Source organism: Scyliorhinus torazame, chromosome 11 (genome assembly GCF_047496885.1).
Source record: "Scyliorhinus torazame isolate Kashiwa2021f chromosome 11, sScyTor2.1, whole genome shotgun sequence".
NCBI classification, from domain to species: Eukaryota; Metazoa; Chordata; class Chondrichthyes; order Carcharhiniformes; family Scyliorhinidae; genus Scyliorhinus; species Scyliorhinus torazame.
In genome coordinates this window covers 56,611,150-56,631,530 of record NC_092717.1, presented here as the reverse complement: position 1 = coordinate 56,631,530, position 20,381 = coordinate 56,611,150, and the positions used below count along the sequence as shown (strand labels likewise).

The 20,381-nt window shown below is 45.7% G+C and overlaps 1 protein-coding gene across 2 annotated transcripts in view; it reads right to left on the bottom strand.

Annotated features, from left to right (window-relative positions):
- LOC140385293 (cAMP-regulated phosphoprotein 21-like) overlaps positions 1–20,381 on the bottom strand; it is a 646,047-nt gene that overhangs the window by 548,114 nt on the left and 77,552 nt on the right. Inside the window, exon 2 of one of the 2 annotated variants that reach the window (XM_072467301.1) lies at positions 6,131–6,252. The exons of the other annotated variant lie outside the window; for it this stretch is intronic. The gene's annotated coding sequence lies outside the window, so the exon portion shown is untranslated. The remainder of the gene's footprint in view (positions 1–6,130; positions 6,253–20,381) is intronic. 2 annotated transcript variants of the gene reach the window in all.

Genomic DNA, 20,381 nt, shown 5'->3' with positions numbered 1-20,381 from the left:
AATCTTGCACAACCAGCTACCTTTCTGTTCTATCAACAACTTCACTGAGTTCACCCAACTATCTCTAATAATTTTCAATTTCCTCTTCTTACTGCCTGTCATACATAGCAGTAGGGACCAGGGTTCGATTCCCAGCTTGGGTCACTGTCTGTGCGGAGTCTGCACGTTCTCCCCGTGTCTGCGTGGGTTTCCTCCGGGTGCTCCGGTTTCTTCCAACAAGTCCCAAAAGACATGCTGTTAGGTAATTTGGACATTATGAATTCTCCCTCCGTGTACCTGAACAGGCGCCGGTATGTGGCGACTAGGGGATTTTTAGAGTAATTTCATGAACAAAGAACAAAGAAAAGTACAGCACAGGCCCTCCAAGCCTGCGCCGACCATGCTGCCCGTCTAAGCTAAAATCTTCTACACTTCCGGGGTCCATATTGCTCTATTCCCATCCTTTTCATGTATTTGTCAAGATGCCCCTTAAGCGTTACTATCGTCCCTGCTTCCACCACCTCCTCCGGCAGCGAGTTCCAGGCACCCACTACCCTCTGTGTAAAAAACTTGAAAGAACAACAATTGCAGTGTTAATGTAACCCTGCTTGTGACAATAAAGATTATTATTACTATAACTCCCATGAGGACCACCGGGAAGTCTTCATTGATCTCCCTGTGGGACTCGTGGAGTGTGAACCCCCCCCCCCCCCAGGTAAGGAACGGAGGTCAACCACCTCGTTATGAGCAAAGGTTAGAAACAGGCCCAGATCAGGGCCTGGTGTAGCAGATCCTCCCAGCTACGGGAGGACTGGGAGTGAGATGCTGCGTTATGCAGACCCTTGTAAATACTTGTAAATCAATCTATCTTACATTTACCTCCTCTGCTTCATTATCCAGAACCTTAGCATTTCCAAATCGCTGAAAAATACTGCATTAACAAGGACATCACTCTTCTTATTATTTATCGTACAGCCATTCTTTACTCTGACAAATGTTTGTCTTTTCATGTTAGGTTTATCCATAACACGCTCTTTGTATGCCACAGTTGTCTCTTCTACTGAATCCAACACCAAATGCGGATCTACAAAAGTTTTAGACTCGCCAATCCTGCTCTATAATTTCATTATTCTTCTGCTTCAAACCCTTAATGAGCATAACATTGTTTACAGTAGACGTGCCTGAACTCTACACTTAATAATAAGGATAACACTAATAATAAGGATAACACAGCACTCAAACCATTGTTCTTATTTCAACTTCCATGTCCCCCAGCAACGAAGAGCTGGATCAAAACATATGTAAAAGTTCCTTATACCCTTAAAATCTAATTTTCTGCCTTAAGTATCCGAGTTATATATGTTTGAATCTATACTAAAAATACAATTCCTAGCTTGGTCTAGCCTGACCCTTTCCCAGCTTGGCACTGGATTCTCTACTGGACTGATTCCTGGGATGACAGGGTTGTCATACGAGGAGAGATTGGGATGACTAAGTCTGTATTCACTGCAGTTTAGAAGAATGAGAGGGGATCTTGTTGAAACGTATACAGCTCTGACAGGGCTGGACCAATTGGATGCAGGGAAATTGTTTCTCTGACTGGGGGTGGGTGGCTAGAACAGGGGGTTACAGTCTCAGGATACAGGGTAGGCTATTTTGGTCTGAGGTGAGGAGAAATTTCATCATTCAGAGGGTGGTAAACCTGTGGAAATCTCTACCACAGAAGGCTGTGTCGGCCAAGTCACTGAATATATTTAAGGAGGAAATAGATCGATTTCTAGACTCTCAAAGAGTTGAGGGATTTTGGAGAGAGCACAGGAATATGAAGTTGAGATAGAGGATCAGCCAAGGGCAGATTCAAAGGGCCAAATAACCTACACCTGCTCCTATTTTCTATGTTTTTCTGATATTGGTCTTTGGTTTTCTTCCATTCACATTGCTTATGCTATTTTCCACATTCTCTATGAGACAGCACTCTTTCTCTCCAGACACGCTATTATCCCACTCACAGACATACTGTTGTCCAACTATCTTTCAGTCTCTGGGTCAGTGTTTAGACCACCCACACTTCTTTCTTCATTCAATGTGTCACAGATCCTTCCAGTTGCTTTCCATCTCTTTTCCACTGCACGCACACACTGCTGCACATTCTCACTTTCTGAGGGCTGATGTTGCTCCGCTCTCTCATTTATTCAGCTGTTGGCTCTCGAGGTTTCTCTGATTATTCAGTAACTTGATGTTGTTGTTAAAAACAAGGCGAATTAAAATAGTGTGTGGGATTTAGCAGCCACGGGCGCAAATCCTATCAAGGTCACAATTCGATTATGTTTACTTTAGTGATGGAAAGGGATAGGTATATACCGCAGGGCAAGAGTTATATCTGGGGGAAAGGCAATTATGATGCGATGAGGCAAGACTTAGGATGCATCGGATGGAGAGGAAAACTGCAGGGGATGGGCACAATGGAAATGTGGAGCTTGTTCAAGGAACAGCTACTGCGTGTCCTTGATAAGTATGTACCTGTCAGGCAGGGAGGAAGTGGTCGAGCAAGGAAACCGTGGTTTACTAAAGCAGTCAAAACATTTGTCAAGAGGAAGAAGGAGACTTATGTAAAGATGAGACATGAAGGTTCAGTTAGGGCGCTCGAGAGTTACAAGTTAGCTAGGAAGGACCTAAAGAGAGAGCTAAGAAGAGCCAGGGGAGGGACATGAGAAGTCTTTGGCGGGTAGGATCAAGGATAACCCTAAAGATTTCTATAGATATGTCAGGAATAAGAGAATGACGAGGGTAAGAGTAGGGCCAGTCAAGGACAGTAGCGGGAAGTTGTGCGTGGAGTCCGAGGAGATAGGAGAGGTGCTAAATGAATATTTTTCATCAGTATTCACACAGGAAAAAGACAATGTTGTCGAGGAGAATACTGAGATTCAGGCTACTAGACTAGAAGGGCTTGAGGTTCATAAGGAGGAGATGTTAGCAATTCTGGAAAGTGTGAAAATAGATAAGTCCCCTCGGCTGGATGGGATTTATCCTAGGATTCTCTGGGAAGCCAGGAAGGAGATTGCTGAGCTTTTGGCTTTGATCTTTAAGTCATCTTTGTCTACAGGAATAGTGCCAGAAGACTGGAGGATAGCAAATGTTGTCCCCTTGTTCAAGAAGGGGAGTAGAGACAACCCCGGTAACTATAGACCAGTGAGCCTTACTTCTGTTGTGGGCAAAGTCTTGGAAAGGTTTATAAGAGATAGGATATATAATCATTTGGAAAGGAATAATTTGATTAGAGATAGTCAACACGGTTTTGTGAAGGGTAGATCGTGCCTCACAAACTTTATTGAGTTCTTTGAGAAGGTGACCAAACAGGTGGATGAGGGTAAAGCAGTTGATGTGGTGTATATGGATTTCAGTAAAGCGTTTGATAAGGTTCCCCACGGTAGGCTACTGCAGAAAATACGGAGGCATGGGATTCAGGGTGATTTAGCAGTTTGGATCAGAAATTGGCTAGCTGGAAGAAGACAAAGGGTGGTGGTTGATGGGAAATGTTCAGACTGGAGTCCAGTTACTAGTGGTGTACCACAAGGATCTGTTTTGGGGCCGCTGCTGTTTGTCATTTTTATAAATGATCTGGAGGAGGGCGTAGAAGGATGGGTGAGTAAATTTGCAGATGACACTAAAGTCAGTGGAGTTGTGGACAGTGCAGAAGGATGTTACAAGTTACAGAGGGACATAGATAAGCTGCAGCGCTGGGCTGAGAGGTGGCAAATGGAGTTTAATGCAGAAAAGTGAGAGGTGATTCATTTTGGAAGGAATAACAGGAAGACAGAGTACTGGGCTAATGGTAAGATTCTTGGCAGTGTGGATGAGCAGAAAGATCTCGGTGTCCATGTACATAGATCCCTGAAAGTTGCCACCCAGGTTGAGCGGGTTGTTAAGAAGGCGTATAGTGTGTTAGCTTTTATTGGTAGAGGGATTGAGTTTCGGAGCCATGAGGTCATGTTGCAGCTGTACAAAACTCTGGTGCGGCCGCATTTGGAGTATTGCGAGCAATTCTGGTCGCCGCATTATAGGAAGGATGTGGATGCATTGGAAAGGGTGCAGAGGAGATTTACCAGAATGTTGCCTGCTATGGAGGGAAGATCTTATGAGGGAAGGCTGGGGGACTTGAGGCTGTTTTCGTTAGAGAGAAGAAGGTTAAGAGGTGATTTAATTGAGGCATACAAGATGGTCAGAGGATTGGATAGGGTGTACAGTGAGAGCCTTTTTCCTCGGATGGTGATGTCTAGCACGAGGGGACATAACTTTAAATTGAGGGGAGATAGATATAGGATAGATGTCAGAGGTAGGTTCTTTACTCAGAGAGTAGTAAGGGCGTGGAATGTCCTGCCTGCTACCTTAGTGGAGTCACCAACACTAAGAGCATTCAAATGGTCATTGGAAAGACATATGGACGATAAGGGAATAGTGTAGATGGGCTTTAGAGTAGTTTCACAGGTCGGCGCAACATCGAGGGCCAAAGGGCTTGTACTGCGCTGTAATGTTCTATGTTCTGTGGTCCCAATACAGGGGGGCTTTGACCTGAGTGCCTCTGCTGCCTCGCTAGTATGAAATGAATCGGAGTTAATAGTAGTGTCACTCCTCTTATGCTCGAATCCTTCCTGATGGATTTGGCAAAAGGTTCGATGCAATACACAAAACAGGCCATCAACTCGGTGAAAGATGCTGTTTGGTCTGCCCGAAACTCGGTGATCTCCAAATACAAAGAATTGTCCTCGATCGAGCGTTGCAGACTGGCACATTCCAAGGTCCAGGACTAAATGCTGAGGGATGGACTCAAGCTTGGGGCATTCATGCCTTATGCAGGGAAAGGTCACTGCATTAGGCCTTCCAGCCAGTGTACACCAAGGGGCCGGTAGCTGTGTAAAACCCCTTGGACTGTGGGCTTAATCCTAACCGTATGTAACTATATTGAAGCACTGCAGAGTGCAACATGATCGATGTAAATAGTTTGAAAAGAATTGTACTTTCTGTAGTGAAAATATTGAAATGAGTGTAATGTTCTCATTACCGAATTGAAGTGCCTCAAAGTACATCTTGATCTCTGGTGAAAATGTGAATGTCATTGTACTTTCCTGTTATGACAATTTGAAATGTTTCTTTCAGAGATTGAATAAGATATATTTTTGCAAAAAAGAAAAATTGCCCATCAAGAGTAAACCCTTAGCAATGTCAGGTGCCCATATCTCAAAGTCCAGGACTGAATACTGAGAATTCAGGGCTCAACTTTGGTTGTGGGGATCAAGAGGCACTGTGCCCGCATCTCTGCCAGACCACAATGCCTGCAAATCTGGATCCATTAGCCCAGAAGGCAGACGTCACCATACAGTTGACCTTCGTCATTCGGGATAAGTGAGCATAGACCCCTCCTGTCAGAACCCCAGTGGTAGGGAGTCTAAGGGAAGGGAGAGCCAGATGGGAGGCTAAAAGCGACTCTGACTGGGCAATGGCATAGGCCAGGGCCAGTTCTGTTTTGGAGATGGGAGGGCACCTGGGCAGTGAATAAGTTTCTGGGACTGGCTGCTACCAGGTCCAGAACACCATTGCATCAGGAGAGGTGATGATGGTCAGAGCTGCGACATCAACCTGACTCTCGCTCTCATCCCTCGCAGAGTTCCGATCAATAAAGCTATGGAGCTAGTTTCATAGATTATCATCGAGTCTGCACCGGCTCTTGGAAAGAGCACCCTACCCAAGGTCAACACCTCCACCCTACCCCCACAACCCAGCAACCCCACCCAACACTAAGGGCAATTTAATGTTGAGCACATGTCTCTTTTCACGTGATACAAAATTAAATGAAGAAATTCATAATATTGAAGCATTTAGAATTATTTCCACACACCTCTTAGTAAATTGTATGGTTTGTTTCAAAACAACTTTTTACATTACGTCTTTATAAGTAAAACAAAGTGTTTATAAATGTGCATAAATTACAGTGCTCGCCTATAATCCAAATGCAAAGTCATAATTCTACTCAAGGTGCTCTTCGGGCAAGCGCAGCGTTCAATATTTTGGAACAAATGGGTTGGATTAGTGCATACTTATTTTTATCTGGAATATAAAACATAGTGAACTTTTTCTCTGAAATAAATATTCTTACCATTGTAGAAAAGTCCAGAATTCCTTTTTGTTTGATGTGAAAGTTTTCCAGTATCCTTTGAAGCTGAAAGTTGTCCCTTATGATGTTGACGAAAGGGTATTACCAGCGTTAAGGTCTGCGACCTGTAGGTATATAGGATTATGTGATAGGGCTAGGAGAATTACCAGGTTAAAGCTAAACATTGTAAAAATGACGATAAGTAAATCAGAGGACCAAACCAAATACAATAACGTATTAAGCGGAGTCAATTAGATTTCCATCACAACACTCCTTGTTATGGACATTCTTTAAGTATATCTAAAAATCTTAACTGCTTTGTAGAAGTTTGAAAATATGCATGTATTCAGCATACAGATGTACTGAAAATATAATTAAAAAGCAAATATTTGCACTGCTTTGCCATGTAAAATTTGCTCTGAAAAGAAATATTATTACCTAGCTACCCCATTCACATGAGGAAGGAGCTGTGCTCCGAAAGCTAGTGATTCAAAACAACTACAGTTGGACTTTAACCTGGTGTTATAAGACTTCTTACTGTGCCCACCCCAGTCTAATGCTGGCATTCCCTCATCATTACTATCAGATAGAGTAACCAACAGACAAAAGTAGCAGTGAGAGTCAGCAGACGTCAGAGAGAGCAAGCCTTACAGAAAACAGTGTTGGAGACTGAGGTTTGTAAGATTGTCATGTGTCTATAATTGAAGATAAAGTGAAGGGGGTAATGTGACCTGGCTGCTTTGATTGTTAGAGATTAAAGCAGGTCCAGATGGTATTAATGAGTAGAATGAGAAGGACAGCAGGATGTGACTGGTTTCGGTAGGCCTGGAGTTGAGGAGTTCGTAGCTGAAGGAGTTCAGGACCAATGCAGAGGAACAGAATGAGCACAGCTCTCAAGAAGTGTAAGGTAAAATAAGTTAAAGTATTAAAAGCACCTGTGGGATAAGAATACCAGCAAGTGAATTAATAATGAGTAGTAGCAGAAAGCATGTCTCGAGACTAACTAGATATTAAAGAGAGAATAGAGATTTTTTTTTGTCGATCATGGATGGGCAGCCATGAATCTTTGAATCTGGCTATCATCGTCCAGAGCAAAGTTCACATAATGATTTGCCCTCCTGTAAAAGGCATCGGTCACCTCCCGAATGACCAATGTGTTGCTGACTGAGAAATGTCATACAGGTTCCGAGAAAGACTGAGGCAAAGAAGTTGACTGTTTCCATCACCTTCAGGGCCACTGGCAGGGAAACCCCTAAACCCATATGGTGTCAGTTCTTGAAATGAAATGAAAATCACTTATTGTCACAAGTAGGCTTCAAATGAAAAGCCCCTAGTCGCCACATTCCGGCACCTGTTCGGGGAGGCTGGTACGGGAATTGAACCGTGCTGCTGCCTGCCTTGGTCTGCTTCAGCCAGCGATTTAGCCCTGTGCTAAACCAGCCCCTTCTCGCAGTTCTTCCCGCAGCATGTGGCATATGTGGCAAACCAAATCTTTGGAACCCTTGCCTGCCGCTGCCACACACTCATTTGTAGAAAGGACACTCATGGACGATACCCTTGGTGTTGCCAGTCATGTCCGCAGTCTGGGTCTCTGCTCCTCAGCCTCCTTTTGATGCCCGATGCTCCCCCGGGGCTAGTCCCACATGCAGCGCCTCCTGCTGGAGCTCCATATTCAAACACCTTTCCCTCCCTCGCCTCCTACCTCAAAGAGGATTCGCAGAAAAGTTCCCTGCACCACTGGATCCATTAGCACTTTTGGCTCCTATTTGAAAGAGATTATTGAAGACCAGAAAGGGTAAAGGTTGCAGACTACAAAGGTGTGAACAAGAGTTATGCGAGAAGTTGGGCAGCTATACTTTGGCACCCTAGATTGCATTTTTCCTCATGCTACCTTACACCTGGGACTCTCGCACACATAAAGCTGAGCAGCATTCTATTACACTGATGTGATATCTGGAGCCCTGTGGGGGTGAGAACCTGTGAATTACCTCATTGAACCAATGTGGCTCTGATCTCCACTCTTTGACCTGGTGAAACTATGAACTTTACCGTTTGGCCACTGATGAAAAGCATTAATTATTAACCCGTGACTCCCTTTACTGATGGGGTAGCAGAATTGATGCAGCTGTTCCCCCTTCATATAGCCTTCACTCCCCGAGGCTGCATTCCTGTCTTCCATTATCCAGCTTCTCAAAATTTGACGTGAGCAGATTGAGTTGTGCTCTTTCAAAGCGTGAAATTCGAAATCTGGCTTACTCTTACTTCCAGGGCAATGGGCTCTGAGTCCGATTTAATTGACCTGGACCCTGTTCATTATAGCAGCACCAAAAAGTAAGTACGTATTGCAAGAAGGAGCCTCAGAGGCCAGTTTCACACTCTTCCCACACATTCATCATTCCTCTCCCAGTCAGAACTGATCTTACTTTTGATTTGGAAGATGCCATTTTTCCACAACGTCGAGATGGTGTTGCTGTACCTTTACTACAGGATGGAGTTTGACTCACCCTCCCTCACAGTCCGTGTCCCTCCTATTTACCTGTAGCCTCACGGTGTGCAGGTGGAGATGCCACTTGTTATCCTCCAGCCTCCCCCACTAATACTGGACCCTGTCGTTGTGGTGGTGGCCATTTACACACACTGCTCCAATCTCACCATCTGTGTAGCCCATGCCTCATGTGGACCTGTACCCACCTCACCTGGAGACTGCCTGCCCTTTTGTTTCCAGGGGTTCTCCCCTACTGCCCCCCCTCTCCATGAGAGCTTCACATAGCCCCGCCTGTATTACCTGTTCCCTATTCACAGGCTGCAGAATCTGGCCCATAATGAGCACCATACCCTCTGCCACACCCAGGGACATTGACTATAGGACATTGCGACCATCCCTAATGTGTCACATTAACATCACTCACCCTGTAATCTGCCATCTGCATGCATCCCCTTCCAGTAATCCATTTGCGAGCCCTTAGACCCCCTTATTTGTCTGCATTTTATGCAGCCAAGTCGAGGTCCAGCTGCCCTCCGCTCGGTCTTCCCTCTGAGTTCCATTGTTTGTCCTGCTCATCCACCTCCTCGCTCCTCTGCCTGCCATCGTGAGCTCTCTCCCTTCCACCCCCTCCCCCTTGCTCCTTCCACATTGCCTTCCTTGGCCTTATCTGCCCATTCCCCCTCCACCATCACATCACACCCCACCCCGGGCCGCGGGCAGGTACCAGTCTGCCCCATCCGAGTGGTGAACACAGCATCAGAAGTAGTGTGGCACTGTGGCATGTGGGCTTTGCATGTTGCACTCACCTTGAAGTCTCTGGTGAACTGAGAGCCATGTTGCGCAGGCCATCCTTTATCAATCGGGTATGACACCTTAAGTGATTTCCTGCTGATGTGGCGCAAGGTTGGGAGGCCTGACAGGATACTGTCAGGCAACTGTTTTAATGAACATTCATGAGAGTTTTCACTGGCTATCAGCCGGAAAAGCGATTCAATATTAATCCATCATTGGGAGAATTGCAACGGGATTTTACAGCGGCAGGTTTCTGACTTTTTGCCTCTTGCCAGATTCTCGCCATCCAACGCCACTAAACCGCCACAGGTGGTTTGGGAGAATTCTGTCCTGTGTAACGTCTTACACGTCCCCAGTTTTCCTTCTCACCACAATCCCCAGAATATTTGTAAACCATTCTCGATATCGCCCTCCGGGAAGTGGAGGAGTATTGTAATCGTATCAAAATAAACTTGTTCTGTAATTTCTACTTTCATCTGCCTGCCGGGGGTTCAACACCCGCCTTGGTAGAAAGTGCCCAGTCATACTTCATTTTTGCTCCTTGGAGGTGGGGGCAGGATAGAGTCAGGCCTGTGAGCCCCAGAGGGAGGCTGGAAGCGGCCATGGGCAGTCGAGTGCCGTGGTGGGTTGTGAGGGAGTCTGGGCTCTCGGCCAAGCCTCGTGCATGCTTGGCTAAGAGCCCAGACTCCCATAAAAAGATTAACTTTGTTGGCACAGGTGAAGGACAATAAAAACTTTACTTCATTGACAGTTTTATGATATAATCAAATTTTTATGTCACCTCTTGTCAATGATGCAGTGGTTATTTGCACAAGGTAGAGATGTTAAGTGCTAATAGTTTCTGTTATTGACACTTTTAAAAGTCTGGTTGATTGACACTTTTATAGGGTTGTAGCAACAGCAGTTTTTTTTAAAGAAAGTTATGAATGGATTCTTTTTAAGCAGTTTCACAAGTCATCATTAACATAGGGGGTGGGATTCTCCGTTTCTGAAACTAAGTGTTGACGCTGACGCAGAATTTGTGGACTTTTACGACAGCAAAACTGGCGCCGTACCTGGATCGATTCAGCAACTGTGGAGGGACTAGCACCGGCGCCACATGAAACACAATGCATTCCAATGAAAAATGGTGTGGGATTGGCTGGGTTTGTGATTGGCACTCGGGAGGCTGACAAGCTGCAGCCGCATATACCGCATATTACAATCCCAACACATACTCATCCCAGCCAACAAGATGGCACTGGTTGTGTTGGAGTGTGCCCATACAGCTGATGGGTCTGCTGGGGCCAGAGGGAACCTAGGGAGGTGGCTTGGGGGGACACCTGTATGACCCATATACACAGTGGGCTGTTAACGGCGTATGCAGCTGCATGGCTGCCTTTCGGCTGCGGCAATGCTGTTCCGTGCCTGTCCACCCCGACCCCACAACCCACCTCCTGCCCACCCCGCGCTACTCCCCCTGCCCTGGCAGAAGTCCCCCAGCCAGCGACACAGCTGTCAGCAAACTATGGCGATGTTGGACATTTTCTGTACCCTCTATCCCTCAGCAGCCACCACGCCAGTTTCACAAATTTTAGAAGTGAGTCACGCAGTCGGGAACTCAGCCCATCAGAGGCAGAGCATCGCGGAGACCCCAGAGAACACATGGTCGGTCCCGCTAATGACATGCAAACAGTGTTTACTGTACGTGCATTCTGGATCGCATTGGCGCCGCGATCGAGTTGACGGAGAATAGCGATTTGGCGTCTGAACCTATTCTCCACCCAATCGCATTTCGCGATCTCGGCGTCAGCCAATGGAGTATTCCGCCCCAGGGTTTATTGATTCTGTACAAAGTGTTGGGAGAGTACAGTGGCTGAATGCCCATAGGAGTGTGATAAGTTGACACAAAGGGTATGAGGTGCCATGGGCTGCATGGGGAGGCATGGAGGGGGAATGGGGCAGCACGGGTAAGATGTTTTGCCCTTTTCAACGGTTCCTGAATCCATGGCTTATGACTCCTCCTCTGAGGTGCTGGGAACCACTTGTCATGGAGAAGCTACTTCTGCAGCTCAAGGTTCTCCTGCTCTCTCATACTGATGTTTTTGCACTCTGAGGACAGTGAAAAAACTCAAAAGAGCTCAATTTCACTGAGTGTTGATTTCAAACGCGGAGTGTAAGTGACCATGCTTCCATGTGCGATAAAATAGTGACCCTACAAAAATTGCCAGGGGCTAGAAGATGCCTACCTCCACAGTGGGAGTGCAGACATGCTTCTCGCACTCTTATACCATGCCACCAAAAATTTGGGCACTGGGAATGGGGGCCCAACTGGCCGTTTTTAAATGGTCTGGAGCCCTGATGACTCCACAATAATCTCTCACTTGATGCCTAAAACCATTATTCTGTTAATAAGTTTGATCTTACTAATAACAAATGAAATGAAAATCACTTATTGTCACAAGTAGGCTTCAATGAAGTTACTGTGAAAAGCCCCTAGTCGCCACATTCCGGCGCCTGTTCGGGGAGGCTGGTACGGGAATCGAACCGTGCTGCTGGCCTGCCTTGGTCTGCTTTAAAAGCCAGCGATTTAGCCCTGTGTGCTGAAATATATTGTGCTATTAGTTCAAGTTACACACGTCCCCTGAACCAAACTGATAACAATATATATAAATGAGGGTTAATAGATCCATAGGTCACTCCATTCTTTTGTTTCTGAGCAGCAAGTCTATCTACCCTTTGCAGCAACACCGTCAGTACTATACAAACTTAATTGAGCATTTGAGAAGACAAGGTCCAAGCTCCAGAAATCACAAAAATGAGCCAAATATTTGCCATAGAATCCCCACAGTGCAGAAGGAGGCCACTCGCCCATCAAGTGTGCGCCGACACTCCGAAAGGGTACACCACCCAGGCCCACTTCCCCCACCTCATCCACCCCACGCAAATACCATGGTAAATCCACCTAACCTGCACATCTTTGGACTGTGGGTGGAAACTGGAGCACCCGGAGGAAATCCACGTAGACACGGCGAGAACATACAAACACCACACAGGCAGTCACCCAAGACCGGAATTGAACCTGGGTTTCTGGCGTTGTGAGGCAGCATTGGTAACCATTGTGCCAACATGTTGCCCCTATATGAACTGGTCAGTGTAAAAACACGAACAGAATCCTTTGATCCAAATCCATTCTCTCTTGGTCCATCCCGCTCCTTTAAAAACAATTCCAAGCAGGAAATTTGCTGACTACAGTGCTGGAATGGAACATCAATTGCGCCTAAATTGAAGTTGATGAATCAATTCCTTGTTTTGTAAGCAACATGTTTTATCGAGTTCTGCAGAGGTCAGAGACACGAGGGTGAACTTGACTTGTCACGGTGGGCATGTTCCTGAGCAGGCGACAAGTTGCACCAAGTCAAAAAAGCAGCAGGAAATGTCAGCTTCCACCTTTAAACTGATCATCTGCAGCGAATGCCAATCTTCCATGGGATGAGCAGGTCTGCTATTCAAATGCACCAATTGCTCATTAGCAGCTTTTATGCAATTTTTAAAAAATTAACTATGTGCACACATAATTTCCCAAACCTCTGGGAATTCACCAGAAATACAAAGAGCGAGGAGATGGGATTTGCATGGGCTGAGCAATTGACAAGCCAGAAATGCTTAAAATACAAAGTGCTGAAACCCTCATTTTTCTTGCCTACATGAAAGGCTATTGCTCACAGGACTTGTTCTGAGAAAGTGCTTTCACTGTTGGAAGTGATTTCCAATGCTTGAGATGTGTTTTCCCACTTTGATCTATAATTCTCATCTTTAAGATCAGAAGAGTGCCACTTTTGCAGCTGTATCTTTGATCTCAGATGAGGAACAAGAGGATCAAAGCAGCAAAAGCACAGCAGCCGCACCCTTCGCTTCAAGCCGCTGCCACTCCACAGGACAAGAGGAGATGGGTTGCAGCTTAATGGAGCAGATGTGGCAGTCAATGTGTCTCCAGATCACCCAGGAGGCTTTGTCAACCAACAGAAATTCCATTCCATCAATGTTCCGCGGGTTTGCAATTACTGAATGATCATCGTTCATGCCTCTGCAAGGGGCCCAGGAATATGCCATGATCTGTTCACCCTGTGCCAACCAACTCTTCCTGAGATAATCACACTGCAAAGAAGAGTTAGCAGATGGCTCTGTGGAGACCAGGACAACCCTCTAAACCTGATTGACAGCACCGGTGAGGATTCCAAACTCCCTGGTTCAACTACAGATTCATCTTCCTTTCTCTATTACTCCTACATGGTGCAACTGTAGTTAGAGGCTGCACATATCCCTACACTGAATGCTCAGCTCAGATGCTCTTGGTCAGAGTCGCCTGGGTTTGGAAGGCCAATAAGATCCCACAAAAGACTTTCCTACCTGTATCCTTTTATTGTGTCTCGTGCAGTAGGATGGCAATCTGATACAGAACGTGTTATTATGGAGTCTTGCTACCACTCTGGAACTTGCAACTTCTGGTGACCTGTTACATGTATGTCTTATTACCCTCGCCCTCATGTTCTTCTAGAGATGACTGGATGAGCCTCTCTTTATATACAGGTCCCCAGGTCACATGACCTTGGTCTTGAGAGCGCATGGTGTGTCTGTACCGCCACCTGCTGGTTGAAGATCTCACACTATCCAACTGTGATATGGCCCATAGGCATATCACCACAAAGGTCACTTAACCACTTGGACCCTGGTTTGCCATTCAATTATAAACATGGCTGATCTGTGATCTAACACCACCTATACTTTACTGTCAGCCAAGAGCTGGAGCATACTTTGCTACACTTCAGTGGAGTGCTGAATGGCCAGGTGGCCATGGTGAGGTGTTCCTCAATTCTCGTTTTGGTGCCATTTTGAGTGCGCAGATCATTGTTAAGGGCCAACAGACTCTTATTTGCCTGGCATGGTGTCCATGCATGTCCTCGCTCTTTCCCTTGATGCAGGCATCAACACATCATGGCATGCATGGTGGGCACTGACTCCCAATTCTCCTCTAAAGGTGTGCAGTATAGGAACATAGGAATTAGGAGCAGAAATAGGCAATTCAGCCCTTTGAGCATGCTCTGTCATTCAATTAGATCATGGTTGATCTCTTCCTAGTCACCTAGGAAAGACACCTCCCTACCTGTTCCCCATATCTCTTTAACCCATTTTAAAATCAGAAATATATCTATCTCCCTCTTAAAACCATTTAATGATTCGGACTCCACTGCACTATGGGGCACTGAGTTCCACAAAATCACCCACTCTCTGCGAGAAATATATCTGTCTCTCTCTTAAAACCATTTAATGATTCGGTCTCCATCGCACCATGCAGTAGCGAGTTCCACAAAATCACCATCCTCTGTGGCAGTAGTGCCTCCTCATCTCAGTTCAACATCTGCCGTTTCTCAACCTATATCTGTGATCTTTTGTTCTAAATTTCCCCATAAGGCAGAACATTTGGTCGACTGTTACTTTATCAATCCCTATTAGTATTTTATATATCTCGTTCAGATCCCCTCTCACCTTTCTAAACTCCAACGAGTATAAACCCAAACTGTTTAATGTCTCCTCGTACGTCAACACCTTCATCCCCGGAATCAATCTGGTGAACCTCATCTGAACTGCTTCCAATGTCATCACATCCCTCCTCAAACAACGAGACCAAAACTGGACACACTATTCCAGATGTGGTCTCACCAACACCCTATACATTGCAACAATACTTCTCTACTTTTATACTCCAGTCCTTTTGCAATAAACACTCACATTCCCTTTGCTTTTCTTTTTGCATTTTGTACCTGCATACAGACATCCTGCGATTCATGAACAAAGACACCCAGATCCTTCTGCCCAGATGCATTTTGAGTCTGCTTTCCATTTAGATAATAATTTGCGTGACTATTTTTTTGGCCAAAATGAATAACCTCACACTTATCCGCATTAAACTCCATCTGCCAAATTGTGGACCAATCTCTTAGTCTATCTCTATCCATCTGTAAAATCTGTATCTCCCCTTCTGTGCCTGCTTTCCCCTATTTTAGTATCATCCACAAAATTTGCTATGTTACACTCTGTCCCTGCTTGAATATCATTTGTATAGATTGTAAACAGTTGAGGTCCGAGGACTGAATCATGCGGCTCCCTGCTAGTTACAGTTCTCCAGCTAGGAAAGGACCCATTTAATCTGACTCTCTGCTTTCTGTCAGTCAGCCAATCCTCAATCCAATCTCGTATTCGTCCCCCAACCTCCTGCAATCTCATCTTCTGGATCAATCTTTTATGCGGCACCTTGTCAAAAGCCTTCTGCAAATCTAGATATACCACATCCACAGGTTCCCCATTATCCACGTTGCTGGTTACATCCTCAAAGAACTCAAGCAAGTTTTGTCAAGCATGACTTCAGAAAACCATGCTGATAATGGTGGATTAAGCTTTGTTTTTCCAAATGTTCCATTATCTCCTCCTTAATGAATGATTCCAACAACTTCTCCACCACATAGATCAAGCTACCTGGTCTATAGTTTCCTACTTTTTGCCTGTCCCCCTTTTTGATTAAGTGTGTTTCCACTCACAATCAATGCAGCCACAATCTCTGCTGCCACCTCCTTTAATACTCTAGGGTGCAGGCCATTAGGTCCCGGAGACTTATCTACCTATAGTTCCATTGGTTTATTCAATACCTTTTTCCAAGTGATGGTTATTGCACCAAGTTCCTCTGCATTAACTGTAGTTCTTGGACAATTTTGTACAGATGACTGCGTGGCAAAATTTGGTTCCAACTCCATCTACTAGTTTGCTGACGATACGACCATAGTGCGCTGGATCTCAAATCCGACGAGTCAGAATACAGGAGGGAGATTGAGAACCTAGTGGAGTGGCGCAGCGACAACAATCTATCCCTCAATGCCAGCAAAACTAAAGAGCTGGTCATTGACTTCAGAAAGCAAAGTACTGTACACCTGTCAGCATCAACGGGGCCAAGGTGGAGATGGTTAGCAGTTTCAAATTCCTAGGGGTACACATCTCCAAAAACCTGTCCTGGTCCACCCACATCAACGCTACCACCAAGAAAGCGCAACAGTGCCTATACTTCCTCAGGAAACTAAGTAAATGCGGCATGTCCACATTAACCCTTACCAACTTTTACAGACGCACCATAGAAAGCATCCTATTGGGCTGCATCACAGCCTGGTATGGCAACTGCTCGGCCCAAGACCGCAAGAAACTTCAGAGAGTTGTGAACACAGCCCAGTCCATCACACAAACCTGCCTCCCATCCATTGACTCCCATCTACACCTCCCGCTGCCTGGGGAAAGTGGGCAACATAATCAAAGACCGCTCCCACCCGGCTGACTCACTCTTCCAACTGCTTCCATCATGCAGGAGATACAAAAGTCTGAGAACACGCACGAACAGACTCAAAAACAAGCTTCTTCCCCACTGTTACCAGACTCCTAAATTACCCTCTTATGGACTGACCTCATTAACACTACACCCTGTATGCTTCACCCGATGCTGGTGTTCTGTAGTTACATTGTGTACCTTGTGTTGCCCTATTATGTATTTTCTTTCATTTCCTTTTTTCATGTACTTAATGATCTGTTGAGCAGCTCGCAGAAGGATACTTTTTACTGTACCTTGGTACACGTGACAATAAACAAAATCCAATCCGTGAAGAGGCAAAATATTGGCTCAGTGCCTCTGCCATCTATGCGTTCCCCATTATTACCTCACCAGTATTGTCCTATAAAGGGCTAACATTTACTTTAGCTATTCCCTTCCTCTTTATATACTTACAGAAGTACTTGGCATCAATGTTTATGTTTTCTGCTAGTTTCCTTTTGTTCATCTTAGCTTTTTTGATTCTATTTTTAGTAGCTTTTTTCTGTCCCCTAAAGTTCCCCCAATCCCCCACTTTACCACTTGCTTTTTCTGTATTGTATGCCCTAGTTTTTGCCTTTTTGTCCTTCTTGACTTCCTTGTTTAGTCATGGAATGTTTTTCTCCCTTTTACAATTCTTCTTCCTCTCAGGAGTATACTTTAATAGCTGGACGGCCATCTGCTTTGGTCCACTTCTGGTATGCGATTCACCATGTGACAGCCCAACTACGTTTCTTGGCAGTCCCACAAGGATGTGCATATCCGAGCTTGTGGAGGGTGCACAAGGACGAGACAGTCCATCCTCAGAATGAGATACCGCCTCTTAAGAGCCTTCATCCTCCCACCGCACCACCTCCTGTGGAATGCCCGAAAAATCTGTGGGAGATGAAAGACATGAATTAGAAATGGTCGGTGAGAGATTTCCAAGTCATCGTGTGGACATTATTTTTCATGCCTGCTGACATCGAATCAACATGAGCAAGTATTGTATGTCATATGACTGTGTGATATTTAATTCCATCACCAGGTAGCTGGGAGACCGCCATCTTTCCATCGCCAATGGACAGGTACGCCGAGGTCTTAATTATCTCGAGTGCCACCACCTCTGCAGCAGACAAGGGGAAGACGACTGAAAGGACATCTTTGTTTCTATTGCTATGAGTTGAGGTTTGTGTATCTGGTGGCTGGCCAGATAGGGATGTGAAGAGGTACCTCAGCAGAGAGGAATGGGTGAACCTGCTGATGCATTGGTATGAGGAGTGGAAAGACAAAGTAAGGAGTTGATGCTTCAAAGTGCCTTTTCTAATTAGGCTATTGATCCTCCTGCAGCACTCTATCCAGGAGTGAAGCATTGAGCTCCTGCTGCAGATGTCCTCTGCCATTTCCAACAATGCCTGCTTATTCTCGTCAGTAGCCTCCCTTCTTTCTGTCTGCTCTTAAAACTCACAGTATCTTCTCAAGAGATGCATTATTGAAGACTGATGCTGTTGTGTCGTATTGAGCCCACATCTTAGCTGGCATTGCTTCTGGTTACACACATCGAGTAACCTTCAAGTCTGACCCACACAGAGGGTCCCTTAAAATGGCAGAGCTGAAAGGGGCTGTTTTTTCCTACTCTTTCCTGGGATGTAGGGGTGCATGTATTTCCCACCCCTAATTACCCTCAAGAAGCTAGTTGAGTGGTGCAGCGACTTCCTGAACCGCTGCAATCCATGTTATAGGAACACCCACAGTACTGTTAGGGAGGGAGTTCCAAGATTTTGACCCAGCGACAGTGAAGGAACAGCGATATATTTCCAAGTTAGGATACTGTGTGGCTTGGAGGGGAACTTGCAAATGGTGGTGTTCCCATGCGTCCGCTCCGCTTGCCTTTCTAAATGGTAGAGGTTGCAGGTTTGGAGAGTAGTGTTGAAGGAGGTTTGCTGAGTTACTGCAAGGGTATCATGCATGAAAGTAAAGTTGCCATAGTCCCAGATGACCACAGGCTCCCCTTTGAGGGGGAGAGTTGACTGGTGGTGATTAAACCTGAGGATCACCACTCCTCAGGCGAGGGGCAAGGTTGAGAAGGTTGGGTCTTCATGAAAAGCCTCATTTTGTATCTGGTAAACATGGCTGCCACTGTGCGTTGGTCATGGCGACGGTGAACGTGAACGGCGATAGTGACAAAATAATCTGATTTTCTGAAGTTGATTGAGGGATACATATTGTCCAGGACACCAGGGATAATATCCCTGCCCCTCTTCAAAATAGTGTCATGGGATCTTTTACGTTATCTTGATACTGAAGATGGGACCTTGGGTGGCACGGTGAACATGCACAATTATTTGTGGAAGACATCTTCATATCTCCTTAAGACATCGTGGTGAACGCCATCAGATATTTTGAAGATTTCCAACCAGTTGAGCCTATTCTTCTGTAACCAATCTCTTCCCAACACACTGAGTCTATGGAATTCCAAGACAAACAAAAGCAGATTGGCCTCCTGCCCCCTGTAGGCCACTGGGGTCTTGGATGTTCCGAGGATTTTCAAGATCAGCCAAGTGTGGGAAAATGGGATTAGAATACTTAGGTGGTTGGTTTTGACCAATACAGATGCAGGCCAAAGTCCTGTCCTGTGTTGTAGATCTCTATGACTCTAATTGGGCTGGATTAGGGTGTATGTTGAAAACATGGCTGTAGTACTCTTCAGGTTTAAAGACAAGCATTCCCTTTTGCAGATATTGGAAGGTCTGCTCCCCGAATATGGTCACCAAAGCCCTAATGTCGACTTCCATTTTAAGGGATCTACTATTTACCCTCAAGACAATTGAAATGGTGGCCACCTTATTCAATTGGACTGCATTCAAGCGATGCATTGCAGGCTCTTCTTCAGAGCTCTTCTCCACTATGTACAATGGTGTTGTGAAGTGCTGCTGCTGTTTGTATTTGCATAGGTGCATTTTGTCTCACTTGGCACTGTGCTTGAATGTGTGCCCTTCAATCACAACATTAGCACGTAAACTCCCCATCATGGCAGGTCTTCTGGGAACCATCCACCGTCATCCTGTAACGATAACAGTCCATCTCGGATTCTGGTTGACATCGCGAATCCTTCCCACTCTTTGGGTTCCAATCTGTACCGAGAACCATGTCTGGCTCTGAGCTGTGCCTGTTAATCCCACCGCAGACCTCGCACCGTACCACCCCACACTTGGTTCACCTCCCTATCAGTCACGTATTGAAGCTTAGTGGCACCGTTTTCAGCACACTCCATTGCCTAAGCTATCTTGATCACTTTTTCCAACGTAATTTGGGCAGCACGGTAGCACAAGTGATTAGCACTGTGGCTCCACAGCGCCAGCATCCCAGGTTCGATTCCCTGCTGGATCACTGTCTGTGCGAAGTCTGCACATTCGTCCCGTGTCTGCGTGAGTTTTCTCCGGGTGCTCCAGTTTCCTCCCACAGTCCAAAGACGTGCAGGTTAGGTGGATTGGCTATGATAAATTGCCCTTAGTGACCAAAAAAGGTTAGGAGGGGTCATTGGGTTACGGGGATAGGGTGGAAGTGACGGCTTAAGTGGGTCGGTGCAAACTCGATGGGCAGAATGGCCTCCT